Source organism: Parasteatoda tepidariorum, chromosome 9 (genome assembly GCF_043381705.1).
Source record: "Parasteatoda tepidariorum isolate YZ-2023 chromosome 9, CAS_Ptep_4.0, whole genome shotgun sequence".
Lineage (NCBI taxonomy): Eukaryota > Metazoa > Arthropoda > Arachnida > Araneae > Theridiidae > Parasteatoda > Parasteatoda tepidariorum.
The window spans coordinates 90,851,357-90,871,806 of NC_092212.1; the positions used below are offsets into that span (position 1 = coordinate 90,851,357).

Sequence of the window (20,450 nt, forward strand, 5' to 3'; positions counted from 1 at the left end):
TTTCCTCATTTTAAAGCTAATAAAATGTAGTGAACTATATTGCCACATTGAATACCCTAGGATCTATCTTCGCTTACTTCAACCCCATAATAAGCTTATAATTATTTCCCTCTAGCAGGGTCCACTAGTACCCGGTAATGTACATGTATTATACGTGATCCGATATAAATATTATGGGTCAATAATAAGGTAAGATAAAGGGCTATGTCTTGAAGCAGAATATTGACTTCGAATTTCCTCATTTTAAAGCTAATAAACACACTATTATATACATATTAAATTTGATTGTCATATTGTGTCCCCCCTACAAATCCTATCATTATTTCCTCTGGTAGGGTCCCGCTCAATTACCAGCAGTGGAAAGAGTTATTTGCGCATGTGCAAATTGCGTCTATATGTGATTGCTCATTCAATTTGATTGCAGTAAGAATGGTCCTTAAGAATAATACCTATATCTTGNTTTGCGCATGTGCAAATTGCGTCGATATGCGATTGCTCATTCAATTTGATTGCAGTAAGAATGGTCCTTAAGAATAATACCTATATCTTGTCATACTGAAAGTACATACTTCTACTTAAATTTCTTTATTTATTTTATTTTATTTGTATTGTTGTCGCGCGATAGATTTAAATGTACTCACTTCAACGAATTTAATTTTTAGGTACTACCAATTATGCATTATAGTATACCATTCATAATTTATTTTATTTTTGGTGGAAGATTTTTGTATCGTAATCTGTCATGGAATAATTGCAGAGTCTTGGTGACCCACAAGAAACTTACAAAAGAAAAACATAGGAGGAACCAACTTGTAAATTTTAAGTAACTGGCAAACCTTTCACTTTCTTTAAAAAAAAGAGAGATAAAAATTGTTTTTAAAACCATTTAGAGACAGATCACGACATGGAAATATACCCTATTTAAACGTGGTCTTAAGAAAGATACAACTCTTAAATTAGGGGTGCACAACCTTTTTGATTGAAGGGCCACCTGCACAGCAGGTTGACTAAGGAAAGGCCGCATATATATTTAGACATGTAGACGACAAATGCTGTAATATGTGTTCTAATTTTTTTTATCAATAATCTTAGTAATATATTTGTAGAAAATTAAAGTGTTCAATTATTAGATCTGGGTCAAAAATGAAAAAACTAATACTTTTTTAAAAATAATTTCAATTTTTATATCATCAAAAATAGATTTATTAAAATAATTAAATAAACGTTTGAAGAAGAAAAGAAATGTTTTTTTTTTTTAAAATCATATCACACTATGCAAAAATTATCCATTTAAAAATAAATTATTATTAAAAAGACTGCAATGCTCACTGAAGGAAAGTAGAAAATAATGTTATATATATATTTAGTAATATAAATTCAAAATGTACTTTATTATTTCTTTTTAATGATTATTAGGTTTTTTTTATATAGTAAACGTACACCGACTTCTTTGCATTTCTGTTTTGACTATTTTGCACTTCTGCTTTTTTTTTTAAAAAAAAAGAATCATATTCAAACAAGTCAATTTCTTAATTTTTTCGATACTTTTAGTTCTAAGATTTGAGAAGGAATTTTTTTGTTGTTTTTATTACAACTCATCGTTTTAACGGAACGTCCCATACTATTGATTAATTGTCACTTTTTTCTCTGTACCATAATATAGATAACCGAGAACATAGAAAACTGAGATTTTCAGTGTTTTAGTTTTGTTTTAGGAACTCAGAACAATTTTTTTTCTGCTTTTATTTTTAATTAACTCTTCTCTATATAGGCATTTTCCCCAATGAACGTTACTAATAAACTTCATTTTGTAGCAATTCCTTTCTTCTATAAATATGGCAATGTGAAAAATTTAAATTCAATATGCTGAATTTAGATTTTTAATTAAAAAAAATTAAGAACGTTTTTTGTTTTTGTTTAGTTTTTTTTTCTCTTAAAAAAAAACTTCTCTTTTTACAAGCATTTTTATTATAACGCAGCAATTTTTAGAACATTTCTGTTAGACACATTCTTGACCTGTTCTGGTATTTGAAAAACTGAGATGTTCAGCTTTAAAATTTCTATTCGAAAATTAAGATAAATTTTTATTTTCTCTGTTTCACTTTTGTATATAATCTTTAGTTCTTATAGAGATGCATTTTCCAAAGCGCTTCTAATAGGCCTTATTTTTTAGCGTTGTTTTATGAACACGTTTTTTCCAGAAAATATTATTCTTAGCATTGAACTTTTGGTTTCAGTGTTGCTATGCTCTGCTGAAGAATTTTATTTGGCCCCAAATATACGGTATTCGGCAGATTTTTTTTTTTGCCGAACATTTAGTACTAGACCAAATCACAATTCGTTACCACATTCGAACAAATGACATTCGTCGCTAGTCTGAAATATTGTACCAAATACCATTCATAACCGAAATACCGCATCAAAAAGTGTTTATTTGCATGCGCGAATAGAAATTCGCCTCTCGTAATAACATTGCAGTTAATAATAATAACGTGGAAAGGTATAACATATAAAAATAAAATCACTTAAATTAATGGAACTCAGCACGAATAAAGCGTGTCAAATGAGCGATTATCTATTACCTAATAAAATTATCGAAAATTTCAAATCTATGTGGGAATGCATAGCAATTATTGCCCAAGGAAAATGGTTGAAAAAAAGAAAGATCTGCCAAAAGTGCGCCAAAAAGTGATTATTTAAATGGGCGATCTGAAACTCGCGTGTTGTAATAATATCGTTAGAAAAATTTAGGATTTTCGAAATTATGTTGAAAAGCGGAAATAAGTGCTTAAAAAATCATTTTGATATATGATAAAATCGACTTAAAGAAAGCGTGGTGAACATACATTTACTATAGAATCAATAAAAATTTAGAGCTTCACAACGTGATGACTCAAAAGTGCAAAAAAAAAAATTTAAGAAATTTTTTATATTTGAAATTTTTGTTTATTTTTTATTGAGTTCAGAAACTCTTGCGGGCAGCACCTCAGTGGTCGGAGGGCCGCATATGGCCTGCGGGCCGCAGGTTGTGCACCCCTATCTTAAATACATAGCTATTTCTTTACAAATGTATATAAATGTAGGAAAGTGGAATGTTTATAAAGAAGTGAAATATATAAAAAGAAATTAAGAATTTTATTTTAACATTTTAGGTCTGTCAATCTACTATGGATAAAGAATCATCAAAATCGTTATTTTCTCTACTGTGCTGTCCTAATATATATGGAATTAACTTAGAGTCCTCTAGTTTAAATGAAGTTCTTTCAGTTTTCGAGGACAAAATATTACTGGATTGCTGTTCATCAGCAGCAGAATATGCTCTTGTTTAATACCTCACTCACATAGTGGAGCCAATCGGATGGAAAACTGTCTGGAGGTCAACTGGAAAATCTTCTATTGTTGATTCAGAGTTAGATTTCATAGTGGAAGTAATACTTGTATTGACTTTTTTATTGTAAAATATGAATTTTTTATTGTCGATATAAATCTTCCTGGTAGCATTTTGATTATTCAGAGCTAAATTTCATAGTGGAAGTATTACTTGTATTGGCTTTTTTACTGTAAAATAAGAGTTTTTATTGTAAATATAAATTTTCCTGGTAGCATTTCATTGTTTTGTTGATTCAGAGCTAGATTTCATAATGGAAGTAATATTTGTATTGTCTTTTTTGTTTTAAAATACGAATTTTTATAGTAGACATAAATTTTCCGGGTAGCACATTTCATTGTATTGAATATTTTGACCCTTTGCCTGCTGCAGGCATATATAAAAGCTTTGCTAACTGCCTCGGGTGTACATATAAGCCTTTCTGTAGTATGCAAAGTGTCACTATCAGTAAAACTACTGACACTGCTTTGGAGTGCAATAGAATGACCTTGAGAGCAGAGTTGAAAAGATTTAGGACAGAATGTAACATGTCCATGGTTTAAAATGTCCTTTTCCAATTCCCTCAAATTATGTCACAATTTTAAAAAAAAATTGTGAAAAATGAAGTTTTACTTTTTGAACCTGAAACAAAATGAAGACTTTTTGTTTTTATTAAAAAAGTTTATTATTATATTTTATATTGTATTTATTATCCTTATGCAAAGGCATAATTTATCAGTATTAAAAGCATGTTTAAGAGATAAGGTATTCAGTGAATTGTGGAGCTTCAAAAGTTATAAATCTTTTCATATTATATTATTTTTCTTCCAATAAGTTAAAGCAACAAAAAATGCATTTTTTCTTCAATAAGTTAAAGCAAATTGTATAAAAAGTATAGAATATTTATTGATATATGTAATTATTATGTGCACAATGGTGACACATATTGAATTTTTATAAATGTTCAAGGTTTTGGACACTTTAAGACAAAAAACTCAAATCCCCTGTCCGAAACCCCAACCCTGTCTGAGAGTGTTTTCAGACAAGAATAGAAAGTAGATCATGGTTCTGCAGTTATATTGATTGTGTTTCTTTCAAGTAGTTCACACTTTTTTGCTATTATTTGACTTCTGTTTTTGTTTCTGTGTGTGAGAATTTTTTTTTTTTTTTTGTGAATATGTCTGAGAGTAAATTTAAGCTATTATTTTCCTTCATCTTTTGAATTTATAAATTATTTCAGATGAAGACAACTCTGATCTGCAACTTGCAATTTTTTTTTATTATTATGATGTTTTTTTTAGTTTTTTTTTGGTAAAAGTAAACAGTTTTTAGATTGTAAAGCATGCCTCTTTTTCTGCAATAGGCATTAAAACTATGAGCGCTTCTGTGGAAACCGGTAGTACTGGGAACTGAAAGTATAAGAGCTCATTTCTATTATAAAGTATAAGTTTATAATATTGTTTTCAAGGTTTTTAACCCTAAACAGCTATGCTTAAAATGACCAGAGTTAACATTGCATTTGGGTAAAATAGTGCTATCAAGAGTTAAAAAGTGTTTATTTTTTATTTAAAAAATACCTGCATTTTTTATCTTAAAGATAGTCAGGCTATAGAAATATTCATATTTTTGACACATTTCTATTCAGTTCTTGCTGTTGTAATCTAAAAATCTTATAAAATGTCTTGAAAAGTTTACTTTTATTCCTTTTTATTGTGAACCCTGTATGATTTTGATTTTTTTGCAAATATCTTAATTTTATTAGGAGATTTGTGTAATTTTATTTATTATTAGTAATTAATAGTGTGGTCCATTTATAAATGATATCACATTTACTATCAATGATTTTGAAATTGTGAAAGTGAGTTTTAAATTTGAATAATTTTTCAATTGTTCAATTAATTCTGTTGTAGATCCATATTGTTTTTTTATCAATCTGATAGACATTTCCATTTAATTTTTAATTAGTACAATGTCCTCACAATATGCAAATTTCAGATTTGAGTAGACTATTTGTACGGTAACAATTTATTTGAGAAACTCTTTTTTACTCGACATTTGTATTCTGTGATAAAAATTCAGAGGATTGATCATTATCAAAATTTTAATAACAACCTTTTTCTATTATTCGAAAATCAATTTATGACTACAAATATTAAAATTGCATAGAAAATTACAAAGTGGGTTATTTTAATCACTGTATTTTCTTTTTTTAAAAATAAAAAAGTTGTACAGTTGTATTTAACTTAGAAAAAATTGTATTTTTTCCAACCGGTATTAATAGTTTTGATGAAATTAAAGATTTTTTGAAGTTTATTTGGTACATTTCATATTTATTATGTTGGTTAAAATAAATAGTTAAACTATTGTTAATTTATGTTTAGGTTGTGAGTGTGGGAAAAGTTAGAGGCTGGTGAAATCAGTAATCGGAGCTGACCTCAACCAGATACAGTGGATTCAGCAAGAAGTTAAAAAATGTTCTAGTGTTGCTCTACCATTAGTTGAGTTGTTTGTAATCAGTGAAGAGGACGATGATGAAGTGTATCTTAAAACAGCATTTGCTATTGAGCATGTTTGGTAACTATATCTACAAAAAAAAAACTGTCTTGCCATCACAAGAATTCTATGCAACTGAAATCGTCTGCTGCTGTGGAAACAGGAGTAAAACTATTTTGACTGAGCGAGAATCAAAGAGATAATGTTACTCCGTCAATCCGCAAAAGTGCAAATCATATCTCTTCTTAACCAGCCAAAGCACGAGTATGCAGGAATTGTGATGGCTAGACTGTATATTAACTTTTTTTGATACTTTGGGATTATCTTGTTGATCTGCTCTAAGTACCTGTACTTATATAAGTGTTTAATAAGTAGTAATCAAAAACTTTGATTGCCATTATAACTATTTTGATTTTTAGAAATTCTTTGGAAGTTGGTATAGTTAGTTCACCATAAATGGAACTTAATAACTGCACATATCAATAAACTGTTTAATATTTATCCTCTGCTTAATATCATGAATCACTTTATCTTCTTTTTTTTCTATTTTACTATTTTCTTTTGGGGAAGTTCTTTTTTTTTTCTTCTCATTTCTCTACATTTTGTTTGATTTTTTTAAGCTTCAATCAGGGTGCGTAGCGTTTGTAAAAAGTACTTAAAGGTGCTTTTTTGGGGATTTCGTTATTAAAAGCTTTTAAAGGTGCTTTTTTCAGCTGGCGTTTTTAAAAAGTGATTTTTTTCCGAATAATTTTTTTCCCCCTTCAGTGATATCTGGTGGATCCCATGCATTTCACGAAAAATGGGGAGTTTGCTACATAATCATTCACACTGACTTCATGTCGTACCCACGTTATGACTTGCGCGTGTGCGCACACTTGAGACCGAAACCCGAGTGCTCCAATTCGGATAGAGAATATCAGATCCTTATGAAATGTTTTTCTTTTTAATTTATTTTAATTTTGTTCTTGTTTATTTTATTTTACTTCTAACACTTTTTTTGACGTAGGGGGTAAGGGTACTTTTGTTCTGAGTTCAGGGTCAAGTTGAATTCACTCGGTGATGTGGGAAAGTACTGATTGTTTCGATTTACGCCTGTTCCTTTTTGGTTTTTTTTAACGCTAAAGCTGTTTCAATAATATCATTGATTGAATGTGAATTTTTTGAGTGCTTGAGATTCTTTGTAAAGTGCTTGAAAAGTTTTTAAAAAGTGCTTATTTTTGATTCAAAGATTTGGCTACGCACCCTGTCAATTGAAGAGCAAGTTTACTATATTTTATATAAAGTTTGTAGTCATAGTTATAAAACTTTTTAATAATGTTATTTTCTCATTTTTTAATTCTTTTATATTTAAATAAGATAGATGGTGCTTATTTTTTATTTATGTCTTTTAAAAGCCTTTAGAAGCGTTTTTTTTATTCGGGTTTTGTAAAAAGTGCTTAATTTTCTATCTTTTTAAAAGAGATTTATTCTTGCCATATTGAGTGTCATTTTAAATTACAAAAAATGCATGATTTTCACAATTTTCTCTGCAATATTTATCAGAAACTAGTTATTTTACCATGATTATGTAAAGTTTTTGAAATTTTTTTTTGAATTTTATTAATTTTATGTTTATAACTTTAAGCCATAAAAAAATTTTTTATTACTGATCCTGATAATAAATTTTTTTTTTGAAAAGTAAGTAAAAATCTTTTTTGAGTGCGTAAAGGTGCTTATTTTTTGTCGAAAAATCTGGCTATACACCATGATTTTTTTTTTAAACCTTAAATTTCAGTATTTTCCACAAACATGCAGAATATCTTGTTTTTAAAATGTATAACTATTGTAGATTTATCTAAGAACATTTTGTTATCATGTTGATCATTATGAAATAGACGATTACCAATGATTTGGAAAAAAATCATCTGTAGCAGGATAGGTAACTTTTTTAAAAAGTGCTTATTTTTGGCTTACATTTTTAAAGGTGCTTTACATATTCGGGATTTTTAAAAAGTGCTTAATTTTATATCTTTTGAAAAAAGATTTTTTCTTTGTCGTATCAATTATCATTCTAAATAACAAAAAATGCATGATTTTCATAATTTTCGGTGCAATATTTATCAGAAACTAGTTAATTTATCATTATTATGTAAAGGTTTTGAGAATGTTTTTGAATTTTATTTATTTTATGTTTATAAATCAAGAACTTTAAACGATAAAATTTTTTTATTATTATTGCACAGATCCTAATTATGATTTAATTTTTTGAAAGTGCTTGAAGTTATTTTTTTGAGTGCAAGAAGTGCTTAAAAGTTTTTTGTTGAAAAATCTGGCTACGCACCCTGCGTAGTGAAGAATACATTCAGCCTAAGGGAAACACATTATGAAACATGACTCATTAAGAAAAAACACAAGATATGTAATTTTATTTATTGGCGAGTCACATCATATTGAAAGCGAGTTCTATTGTTCTTTATTAAGTTTTTTTATTGTTATCAGTTTCAGTATAAATTTTATGATTTATGTCTGGCAAGATGTATTTTCTCTCTGTCCTTTTTTTCCCTCCCTACTTTTGGTTGACAATTACTTAAGTATGAACTTAAGATACAATTAAATTAAGATACCACAGGTTAAGATTAAGATACCACAATATAAAAATTAATTTTCTATTACAATGGATAAATAGTCAATATTTGAAGCTAAGAGACTGGAAAAGTTCATGAAGAAGCACTTAAATAAATAATAACTTTCAAAAACTGGAATTTAAAAACAAAAATTGTGCTAAGTTCACAGATAAAAATACTTCTTTTAGCATGCAACATTTTAAATTCGAAGTTGCATTACAGAGGCTGTAGATTGACGAACCATTTTTCTTACCAAGTTTAACAGTTGATAATTCTCATAACTTAATTATTAATTAATTAATGGTATTTATTAATGTGACAAAACTTACTCTAAGGAAATAAATAATAAAAAAAAACAAGCAATTCACTTTAAAAAATACCAATTTAACCCTGAAAAAACTTAGTAAGCTGAGTCTTTTCTGTAAAAAATCTGTTTTTTTTATATTTTATTTATTTATTATTTTTTTTTTAACATCCCTGTAAAAATTAACCTTTTTATTGGTATCAGTTTATTGTAACAATAAGTTTATTCCATACAAAATCTAATAATAATTTTCATCAAATAAATTGAATAAGGTTTTATGTTTTTAATTAAAATGCATTTTAATTTTGCAGATTCTTTTTATTGCATTTGCAACGACCTTGGGGTGGCGAGGAAGATATCCAATATACGGAAGACATTTTAAAACCTCGATTGCAGCTGTATGTCTTTTTTAAAGCATATTTTTATAGTTTATTTTTGTTAATGATCTGACATTGCTTTTGTAAAAACAAATATTTTATCAGTTCAAATGACTTTGCACAATACTCCCGACCTGGTTGCCCTACTAACCAGGCTTTGATAGCGTGGTTGGTAGGGCAATGGGCACATGTCGGAGAGATCGTGGGTTCGATCCCCGCAGACCCAAGACTCCTGGTGTAGTAAATGGTTACTGACGCACTTTAAATCTGTCAGATCACAAAGTTTTCTATGTTCCCATAACAGATCAATACCTCTGGGGGTACCGATCCAGGAACTACCTTGTCTTCTGGTTTCGGATCAAAATTATGAGGATACGGAGTTGAGGATTGGTAGTCGTAAACCCAGAATTGAATCCGCTGTTCAACGACGGTTATAAAATAAAAAAATATTCAGATCTGTTGGCAACATTTAGAGTTCACTTGCTAATTGTTCTAATTAATGGAAAATATAGATCAATTGAAATTGTATAAATAAATGAAGCAACTGTTTTAGTTGGAAAAAAAATAGAGCATTAAATAATTTAAATCAAATTATTAAAATTTGCTAATAAAATCAGATTTTCATCCTTTGTTTTTTTTAAAAAAGTAATAATTTATGCAATTCTAAAGAAATAATTTTAGCAGATCTGAATTTCTATCATGCAGAGATAAAAATTTTATATTTTATTTAAAATCATTAGAACTAGAATTTATACTTGGCATCTCTTTCATTTGTAAATATTTTTTCTGATAGAATAATAAATGTGATAAAGAGATTTTTTTATACCTTGTTTTTTTATTTATTTTTATTTCCAATGGCAAGGCAAAAGGTACAAATAGAGAGATGAAATAAATAACTAATACAAATGTACGTAGGATAACAAAGAACGAAGACCAAAGTCATTGCTTTAAAAGTTCTCTTGCTTCCCAATATCTTGAGGACTCAATGTGTCCATGAAGGGTGGACAAAAAGATTTACAAAGTGGACAAAAAGGCGCATGTGATGAGAGATAAAAATAAACTTATACATAATTATTGATTTAAAATATGCCGCATATAATTTATTTAGAGTTTCATGTTGTGTAAATATCAATGATTTAAAATTATAAAGACAATATTTTTTTAAATGGGTCGTTAATGATTTTCCTCAAGAAATTTTCTGGACTTTTGAATTGGGCTTTCAGTTACCCCTGATCATGTGTATCAGAAAAGTGGAACACTAAGAACTAGTCAAATAAAGCTTTAAATATAAAAAAATGTTAACTTTGCTGAAAGTTAAAGTTGAAATTAAAGTTTAAGTGAAAGTTAAATTACTGTATCCAACTGTAGGTAGTCATGACAGTTCCAGCAGCTTTTAAACTGAAGATCTGCCATCATCAATCAAATACACAAAATTGAGGTTCTTGTATTGATTAATCAACTGGTATGTGGAAAGTTGAGTGATTAGTTGCTTCTCTCGTGAATAAAACATTGCTTTTTCTCTGATGTCTCATATTTCTCCAGTTTTTTATCATCATTGTCATAGTTGACCAGACAGCCCAATGTGGGTCAATGCCTTCCTCGGAAGATTTCTCCATAAAAACTTTCGATTTATCTTTGATCTACAATTCTTTTCATAAATTGCAAGAATATCAGACACCACCGAATCAGCCCATCTCTGCCGTGGCACTCCCCATTTTCTTGTCGCAGAGGGTCTAAAAAGCAATATCTTTTTTTATTGTAATGTCATCACTCATTCGAATTATATGAATCATCCCAATTCATTCTATCTATTTTTATGTATTTAATAACATCGGGTTTTTATAAATCTTGTACAGTTCAAAGTTAAATCTTCTTCTCCAGTTATTGTTCTCATTCACGTCATCAAATATACTCAGTGAAATCTTTCTCTCGAATATTGTGATACAATTTTCTTCCAGTTTTGTCACTGACCAAGCTTCAGAATCATAAAGTCCAACCTGACAAGAGTTTCATAAATTAAGAACTTAGTTTTGCTAGATTAAATAAATCTTCTCAGCCCATAGGCACCCCTATTTGCCAAATAGTCATTTTTTTATTTTATTTCAGGAGATGTTATCAATAGTAGTAATTTATCCTAAATAAGTGCTACTTTATTATAGGGGTGTACAACCTTTTTGAGTGAAAAGTCCCTTGTACAGCAGGTAGATTAACGAAGGGCCGTCCACATATTTAGTCATGTTGGTGGCAAATATGATAATAACTTGCTGTAACTTTCTCCCCTCAGCAGGGAGGTACAGCAAGTTGCTGGTCCCTCCTAATCTATAAATTGTTTCCTCTAAACATTGCATTTTCCTTTTACGAAGTAAATTGGTTGACCTGTATACTTATTTTCAATAAAAAGTTAAAACAAGTATTTCTTTTGCATTAAGAAAAGTATTTCTGTGGTAAATTCACGCATTCTTTATATTGTTTTTTAATTATTATTATATTTATAACAGTCGTTGAACAGCCGACCCAATTTTGGGAAACTCCGTAGCCTTGTAATTTTGCACCAATCCAGAAGACAAAAAAACTCCTGGATCAGTACCCCCAGAGGTATGATTTATTATGGGAACATGGAGAACTTTGAGACTCAACAGATTTAACATGCACCAGTCACCGTTTACAGCTTGAAAAGTGCTATGTCCATTTTTTCTTAAATATAGGTTTTAAGCTGTTTCCATATTCTTAAACACTCATTTTGAGATGTGACTGTTTCTTTAAATGGTTCATTCATTTTGAGCGCTATTCTCATTTTCTTAACTAAACCCATTTTGAGCTATGTCCATATTTTAAAACACTCATTTCAAGATATGTCAATTTTCTTACTCTGACATATTGAAATACTCCTAAAATAAAAAGCTCATCAGCAAGTTTTGGAAGTCTGTAAAAGTCTTATGATCAAATGTTAACTAAAAATAGATATTTTGATGTTCTTTTTTTCCTTTTCTTTATTGAAGAGCACACTGTTGTTCAAAATGATGAGAGTTTTTAAGATTTTGTCAATTATTCAAAAAATTACTTGGTTCAATTTGATATATAGTTGACATAGATTGATGTAAAGCAAGTAGAATAACCATTTACTGTTTATAATACACATACATAACCACTCATTTGAGTTAATGGATGCTCATTCAGGGTTGCCACTCCATAGGGAAAAACTGGAAAATACAAAGAATTAAAAAAATTACCTAATGACAGGGAATTATCATTTTTTTCCCTGTCTTCAGTTTTTGAGTTGAAGATATCAAAGAAATGGCCTCCCTTTTACACATAATAACAGTTGCATGGTGGATAGCATTTTTAAAAAGTGCTTAAATGTGTTTATTTTTGATTTTCGTTATTTAAAAGCCTTTAAAGGTGGTTTTTTTACTGGGTGTTCTTAAAAAGTGCTTGATTTTCCCTTTTTTTCTTTACCGTGTCGATTTTTGCCACATGTCATGCAATAGCGTACTTTTAACATTGTTCTATTCTATTTTTTCACGATTCATTCAGCATAATGTCAATCTAAAACGTATGAAAGTGCCAATCATTTTACATGTTTGATGAAATGCTTGCGAGTCCGTATGTGTGCCAACTGGACTGGGTTTGTTGAGATTCTTGCACTTTGTTGAGATATGTGCAACTCTGCTGCATTTTGCAAGATATTCTTAATTTCAGGCTTTGTTTTCCATCCTCTGATATCGCACCAAAAAATCTCTCGATCATTTCATAATGGCTAATATAATCTAGAAAAGAGTTCCTTGTCAGAAATTGGTTTATTTTATCATGACCATGTAAAGTTTTTGAAAATTATTTTGCATGTTAATGTATACAGTGCTTAAAAATATTTTTTGAGTGCTTAAAACGTACTTTAAAGGTGTTTATTATTTGTTGAAAGATTTAGCTACATACCTTGTCAAAAAAGGGGTGTTATTAGGGGTATGTCCCCCTTTATAACAGTTATTTGAGCATGAGTAATAACAAAGACTAAAAATTTGGTTATTTTTACAGTTACTTTGACATGAAGAATAACATTCTGCCCAAACCCATGATATCCAAAATAAAAATGATTCTGAAGCAAGCAACCAAAGTGCAGAGAGAGAGATCAACCTGATGTATTCTGAAATAAATGTCAGTGATTCTGAAGCTGAAATCAATGAAGAGGACTTTATGAGGACAATTGAATTGAAAGAATGACTCAATGAACTGCGAACTAAAATGGAAATGTTGGAGAATCCAGTAATTAGGTAATTCTTTTTCCTTGTTTGATGATTTTTCCTTTCTATATAAATACACATAATCACATACTCACATTGGAATTCGTATTCATGCAATTTAAAGATCTCACATCAAGATCAGAATTCACACAAAAGTTTTTTAAAAAATTTATATTTATTCAGCATTGTTCATAATTCAACATTTTTATTATTTTTTTATTAAAATATGTGCTACGTATATATGCTTCTTACATACAATTCTTGCTCAAATTTCAGGAATTTTTTCCATTATTTTTAAAAAAATTTACATGCGACGTTTTTTAATTTCTATTTTCAGTTTTTTAAAAAACTCATCCTTGTAATGTAAATGATAGAAGTTTTTATTTCTTTATTTTTTTTCTGGCCGTATGTAAAAATGAAATACACCACAGGTAAACTCATTAAATGAAGATACAACAGTGGCGTTCAAAAACCAGTTACTTATATTGTCGCTAAGCAATTTACACTTGATATGATTCAAGTAAGTCAGAGACTAAAATTTATATTTTTCAAAGGCATTTTGAGAAATATCCCTTAAGAGAGTGCCATACTGCGAGGGAAACTTTTCAGCACAAATTCTCATTCATCTCCATAACTAGTTTAAGTGAGGAAAAACTGAATTCAGACAAATCTAGAGTAAATCATGAAGTTTCCATCTCTGGAAAAAAAATTCTAAATATCAATCTGCAAACAAATTATTGGAAGAGAACTTCATCGCGTAATAATAAATTATCTTCTCATGTTTTATTTGAATGTTTTAAAAATTTATTACCAACATTTGAAACTTTATGGCCTACTCTATGTGGTCTTAAAGGTGCTTATTTTCGTTTTTATGAGCCTTTAAAGGTGCTTCTTTTATTAGGTGTTTTTGAAAAGTGCTTAATTTGAAAAGTGCTTAATTCTCGAAAATGAAATTTTTTTCTTTACCATATCGATTTTCGCCTCGTATTATGCAAAAGTGTGGTTTTCACATTGTTCGATTCCATGTTTTTGCAATTTATTCAAACACGAGGCTTTTCTGCTTATCGTCGGTCCATAGCGTATGAAAGCGCCAATCATTTTACTTGTTTGATGAAATACTTGTGTTGGGTTCAGTGAAATTCTTGCACTCTCATGTGCAACTCTGCTGCATTTTGCAACATATTCTCAATTTCGGGCTTCATTTTCTACCCTCTGACATCGAACCGAAAAATCTCTCAATCATTTTATAATGGCTAATTTTAATCAAGAAAGGAATTCTTTCTCAGAAACTAGCTATTTTGTCATGATCACGTAAAGTCTTTGAAAAATATTTTGCATTTGAACCAAAAAATCTCTCGATCGTTTTATAGTGGCTAATTTTAATCAAGAAAAGAGTTCTTTCTCAGAAACTAGCTATTTTGTCATGATCACGTAAAGTCTTTGAAAAATATTTTGCATTTGAACGGAAAATTCTCTTGATCATTTTATAATGGCTAATTTTAATCAAGAAAAGAGTTCTTTCTCAGAAACTAGCTATTTTGTCATGATCACATAAAGTCTTCGAAAAATATTTTGCATTTTTTTAATGCATATGGGTTATTCTTTTGAGAACTGTTATTTTTGATTCAAAAATTCCCAAAAAAGTAAAATGAATGAAAAGATTTGAAACTTTTTATATTAGTAGGCATATGTAATGGCATAATGAGAAAATCCTTTAAATTTTACTTAATATTAAAAGAAATTAATAAATTTGATAATTTTTGAGGAGAATGACGTTAATCTTCGGAGAATGATGGTTTATTTAAATACATGTGTTTCTTCATCAAGTTAAAGTATACTAAGCATATTTAATGTATATTATAATTTTGTTTTATAACTATGATAGTTTTCTAGGTTATCAAAATAGAATTGGATGGAATGATTTTCACGCATGATAGGATTCTTTTCTGATGTTTGTTTTTAAATAGCTATGTATGTTTAGGAAATTATCATTTAAATTTTCCTACAATTGGAACCGTTACATCAATTGTTAAATTTCTTGAATGCATGGTCTTCACTTTGCCAGTATCTAAAATGTTACCACTCTCGACGACTCAATCTCCTATTTTAAACTTTTTATGCACACCTTTCTTTCTGTCACTTTCTGATCGGCTATTCTTTTAGTTTTTTCATTGTTCTAATCAGGGTTCGTTGATTTAAATCAGCTTGATTTAAATCACGATTTAAATCATGTTTTAAATCAAATGATTTTTTTAAAAAAATCATTGATTTAAATCAACTAATTTTTTTTATCTATATATATTGATTTTAAAAGTTAAAAAACAGTGTTTTAAATTTTTGATACTTTTATTATTTTCTTTTCTTAGTATTAAAATTTAATTTAAATAAATTGCTGCATTAATTAATTTTAGTTAACGAAATTACTTTCTTGGTGTGTGTTAAATTCCAACACATTTGAAATTACATTTTTAAAAATCTTTTGATTCTTGAGATTGAAAGTACAGATTAAAGTAAACATTTAATGCTGTCTTAATATAGACTTGCATAGCTGTAGAAAGTAATTAATAAACATGAATTTTTTTCAAAAAATAATACAAGTAATGTTAATTAAAATTCTACCTTTTGAATGAAAAAGCGTTAATTAAAATCTACATCATATTTTATTGGTGGAAAATGTATATTTCTGAAGCTTGAGGTTATATTAAAAAGAAATTACCGTAATATGCCAAAAACAGAAAAAGAAAAAAAAACGGGCTGATGAATTCAGATGTTTTTTTTCCTATTGTAGTGTCATTCTTCCCTTTCAAACTCTTTCGAAGTCTATTTGATGCAGTAGGGTTATTAACTGGTATTTTTTTCTCATAATATGTTTACAGTATCTTTGACATTATCTGATTTTCTATAAAGAAATTTTGTGAAAAAAAATTCCAATGAATACATAGATTTTCTAATTTTTTTTTTAGCTTAACTTATCTATTTTGATATAGAATTAAAAATGAATATTTTAATATAAAAATATATAGATTAAATATTTATTTATTTTTTGATGAATGACTACATTTATAAACACAGTCTGCTACATTTATTTTGTCATTTTAAAAATCAAGAGAAAAAAAAAGAAATCACAATTTTAAATTAAAGTTATGGTTTGCTAACTGAAACTTTGTTTTAATAGTTAAAGTGCAGGGGTCTGTCCAAGCCAAATTTACTACCGTTTAACGGTACCTTTACAAATTCAACTTTAGGAAAAATGATAGAATAATCACACAAAATACTTTTTCTTAAAATTTTATTTTTGTGTCTCGTAAGAAACGATAAATCCATATTTTTACTATATTTGTGTTGATTTTTTAATATAATTTTTAATTTTCACAAAATAGGTACCTCTCAGAAAAACCCAGACAGACCCCTGAAGTATTCTTTAAATTCTCTATTTCATCTAGTCTTTAAATTTTAATCATGCATTTGTTTCAAAATGGTTGCTATGCATTCAAAGCCATGTATTATAATGAAAAATTATTTTAGTTAGAGCTTCTAAAATATTGTTACAATATAGTTTTAATATTAAGTTAATTTGATTAAACATTTATAATTTTTTTTAATCATAAATTAAAGTTCTTACAGTGTATTTGAATAAAAATCAAAAAAATCTGATTTAAATCAAAAAAATCCGATTTAAATCAAAAAAATCTGATTCTTTTGATTTTTTTTAAAAAAATCAAAAAAATCACGAACCCTGGTTCTAATTAACATTTACACTGCCCGGGATAGCCTGGTTGGTAGGGCACTGGGCCCTGTGTCCAGAAATTCATGGGTTTGATCCCCGCCTGCCAAAGACTTCCTGTGTAGTAAATGGTGACTGATGCACATTAAACCTGTCGAGTCGCAAAGTCCTCCAGGTTTTTATAACAAACCAATACCTCTGGGGGTACTGATCCGGGAGTTTTCTTGTCTTCTGGATTGGTTAAAAAATTACAAGGCTTCGGAGTTGAACATCAGCATAGCATAGAATAGGTTGACTGTTCAACAACGGTTATAAAAAAAACTCCTGTACAGGTTACTGAGCATAATGAGACTGAATCTCTTCCTTATATTTGCAACTTTAATTTTTGGGGGTACTGATCCGGGAGTTTCCTTGTCTTCTGGATTGGTTAAAAAATTACAAGGCTTCGGAGTTGAACATCAGCATAGCATAGATTGGGTTGACTGTTCAACAACGGTTATAAAAAAAACTCCTGTACAGGTTACTGAGCATATTCAGACTGAATCTCTTCCTTATATTTGCAACTTTAGTTTTCGCTAAAACAAATATGTACTAGTATTAAATCTGTTGATAATTGTTTTTTCAGTTCATTTACTGTTTTCTACTAATTTGCAACATGCACTGTACGTATATTTTGGTAAGTCCCCCTCTAGCTCTTTAATTAAATTGGAAGGACTAATTTCTTATTTTATCTTTATTGATTTATTGGAAATCTTTTCTTGGTTTTTAACAATATATTTCTTTTTTTTTTCTTCTCTAATACACACTTTTTGTACTTAAATAGTTCCTTATCATCATACTGTTTATAAATCAGCATTTTATCTTTTCAATTAGGGTATTTCCTATACAAACAGTCTTCAAAGTTGAAATCACAAGTTATTGCACACAGATGACTTATAATTAGTAATATTAATCTCATAAAGTTTTGAGATAACCATTTTCCAATTAGCATGTACTATGTATCAACGCATCTTTAATTGTTGGTTATTTAACGTGTGTATTCTTCAAAAAGTAGGATAACTAATGTAACAGTTTGGGTTTCCATGTAAATATTTTTTTTAGTGTATAAATATTTTTTTTTTACTTTTAGCTCTTTTATCTCTTTCTTTCTTGTTTCACATTCCTTTTTACCTGAGCACATTCTCAATTCATCTGATTAAAACAAACTATGTTTTTTGAAGTTTCATAAGTTACATAATTGTTTTTAAAAATTATCATTTGACTGATTCTTCGTGTATTCTATATTTCAGAAATCACTTTGAGGAACAGAATGCTCTATACTTTTTAAAAAATTTTCCACTTAAAATTCCATTAAATAACTTTTTCTATGTGAGTCTTTGCTAAAATTTTAAAATTAGTTCCTACTTACAAACATAGTACTACACCGAAAACCAATCGCTTGCATACCGATGATGATATACTTTCCTTGCCCTGAAATTTATTTAGACGACTTCTTCGTTTGGGTCTTAGTTTTTAATTCTATAAAATCACTTTTTATAGCAAACTCTAGTTTTTGTGAACAAGTACATCAAGTATCTTTTCAATTTTGCTCAATTTTTTTTGTCTAGTGCTTTCAAACGAAGTTTACTAAAATTCAAAACATTATGCAAGGAAATTCTTAATGTGATTTGTTTACTTGAAGGCCATGGAAAATTATCATTCAATGATGGTTCGTTAACATTTTTATCTGATTCTATTAAAGCTTGTTTTTTCAACTTGTAGTTGCAAGAGTTTTTCTTCCATTATTTCTTTTTCACCCTCAAGTTACAACTAGTCATCTGGGAGCCGGGTTTCACTGGTCCCCTTTTACTTTTTTTCTGGTACATAATCCGATCTTTCTTTCTTTTTTTTTTAAAAAAAACTAAGGAGTATTCTGGATTTGTATTCATTCCTATCTTTCTTGACTTTTTTATTCTATTATGTTCTCTTTTTTTCACAATTTAATTTTTAAAAAAACTGATCAGGTTAATTCACATTCAAAAATATTTTTAAAAATAGTTTGACTTAATATATACTGTAATTTTTAATGAAAGTAAGAACAAATCACGAAAAAGCAAGAAAAAAAAATTACATTTTAAACAATTACTCATCTTATGAATAATGAATGCTTTAGAATCATTCCTTCACATTAGCATCATTCCCTCATTTTAGCATCATTCCCTTATTTTATATGTTAGTGAGGGAATGAAAAATTTAATAAAATTTCAAAATAAAAGTTGAGCCAAATTGATTTCTGAAATCCATCACGTATATATATTTTAGTACAAGAAAGCAACCTATAATTTTCCACTTTTTTGGTAACATTATATTTTATATTTAAGTGCTTAAAAGGTGCTTTTTTTTTGTTGAAAGATTTGGCTATGCATCTTGCATGACTAATTATAAATTATATATATTCCTAACTATATTACTGAGCAAGCCCTTGAAAAATTTTTTTGTTTAATTGAGTGAGAACATTGTTGCATATGTGTTTAACAACAAGTTCGTTATAATAAGATTTTCAGCTGCTATTGTGAATATTGTCATTGTATATGAAGGATGTTTTATTCTTCACAGAATTTATCTGTTGATTCTAATGGGATTCTGGAATTCGAACATAATCCTGAAACTGCCTTTAAATCCAGTTCTGCTGGAGATAAAATTATAATTTTTCCCAGTACCTACATATGTAATACTTTAGGATGGGTTGAAGAGCCTATAACAGTTCAACGTAATTATATCTTATTTATATGTACATTTTTTTATTTATTCAGGGACATCAGATATCATATAAATGATCCATCTACGACCATGTGAAAATTAACAACTTTGATTTTCCCTATCCAAAAGTAAAAAAGGATATACCTGAGAAACTCATAATCATGCTTTCAAACACTGATAATTAGACATAATAATTCAGACTTATTTAAACCAACCACAGTGCTGGTGTAAAATATCTTCAGTGATAGACTGATCATGGGTTAGAGTCCCCTCACCGTCTGACTAACCGCGGGAGGTTTTCGTGGTGCATGTCCTCAGATCATCCTCAGAGAAGTTTTCCAGACTCTCGCCAATAGTCTATTGTGTAGCTTTAGTGTGACGTAAACAAACAACAATCTAATTCCTGCATTTTAGTTTCACGTATTTAAAAATTATGTAATATTTTATTACAAAATGATTCAATATTAGATATTTCTTTTTGAAAGAAAGAAAGGTCTCCCCCCTAATCCAATTTCTTCCAGGGTGGAAAAAACTATTAATTGCTGTATGTAACCATGGTGCTTAGCATTTTTAAAAAGTGTTTAAAGGTGCTTATTTTCGTTTTT

The 20,450-nt window shown here is 28.8% G+C and overlaps 1 long non-coding RNA gene across 6 annotated transcripts; it reads left to right on the forward strand.

The window, feature by feature from the left end:
- The first annotated feature begins 527 nt into the window (after nucleotides 1-527).
- LOC122272628 (uncharacterized) lies at nucleotides 528-20,077 on the forward strand. 6 transcript variants are annotated; one of them, XR_011637624.1, is made up of 6 exons: nucleotides 528-662; nucleotides 3,153-3,428; nucleotides 5,749-6,292; nucleotides 9,079-9,165; nucleotides 13,177-13,412; nucleotides 19,702-20,074. It is a non-coding gene; the product is annotated as an uncharacterized lncRNA (long non-coding RNA). The 6 variants fall into 6 exon arrangements; XR_011637626.1 differs by having other exon boundaries at nucleotides 5,749-6,208; nucleotides 19,702-20,071; XR_006227173.2 differs by having other exon boundaries at nucleotides 5,749-5,941; nucleotides 19,702-20,061.
- Nucleotides 20,078-20,450: the final 373 nt, after the last annotated feature.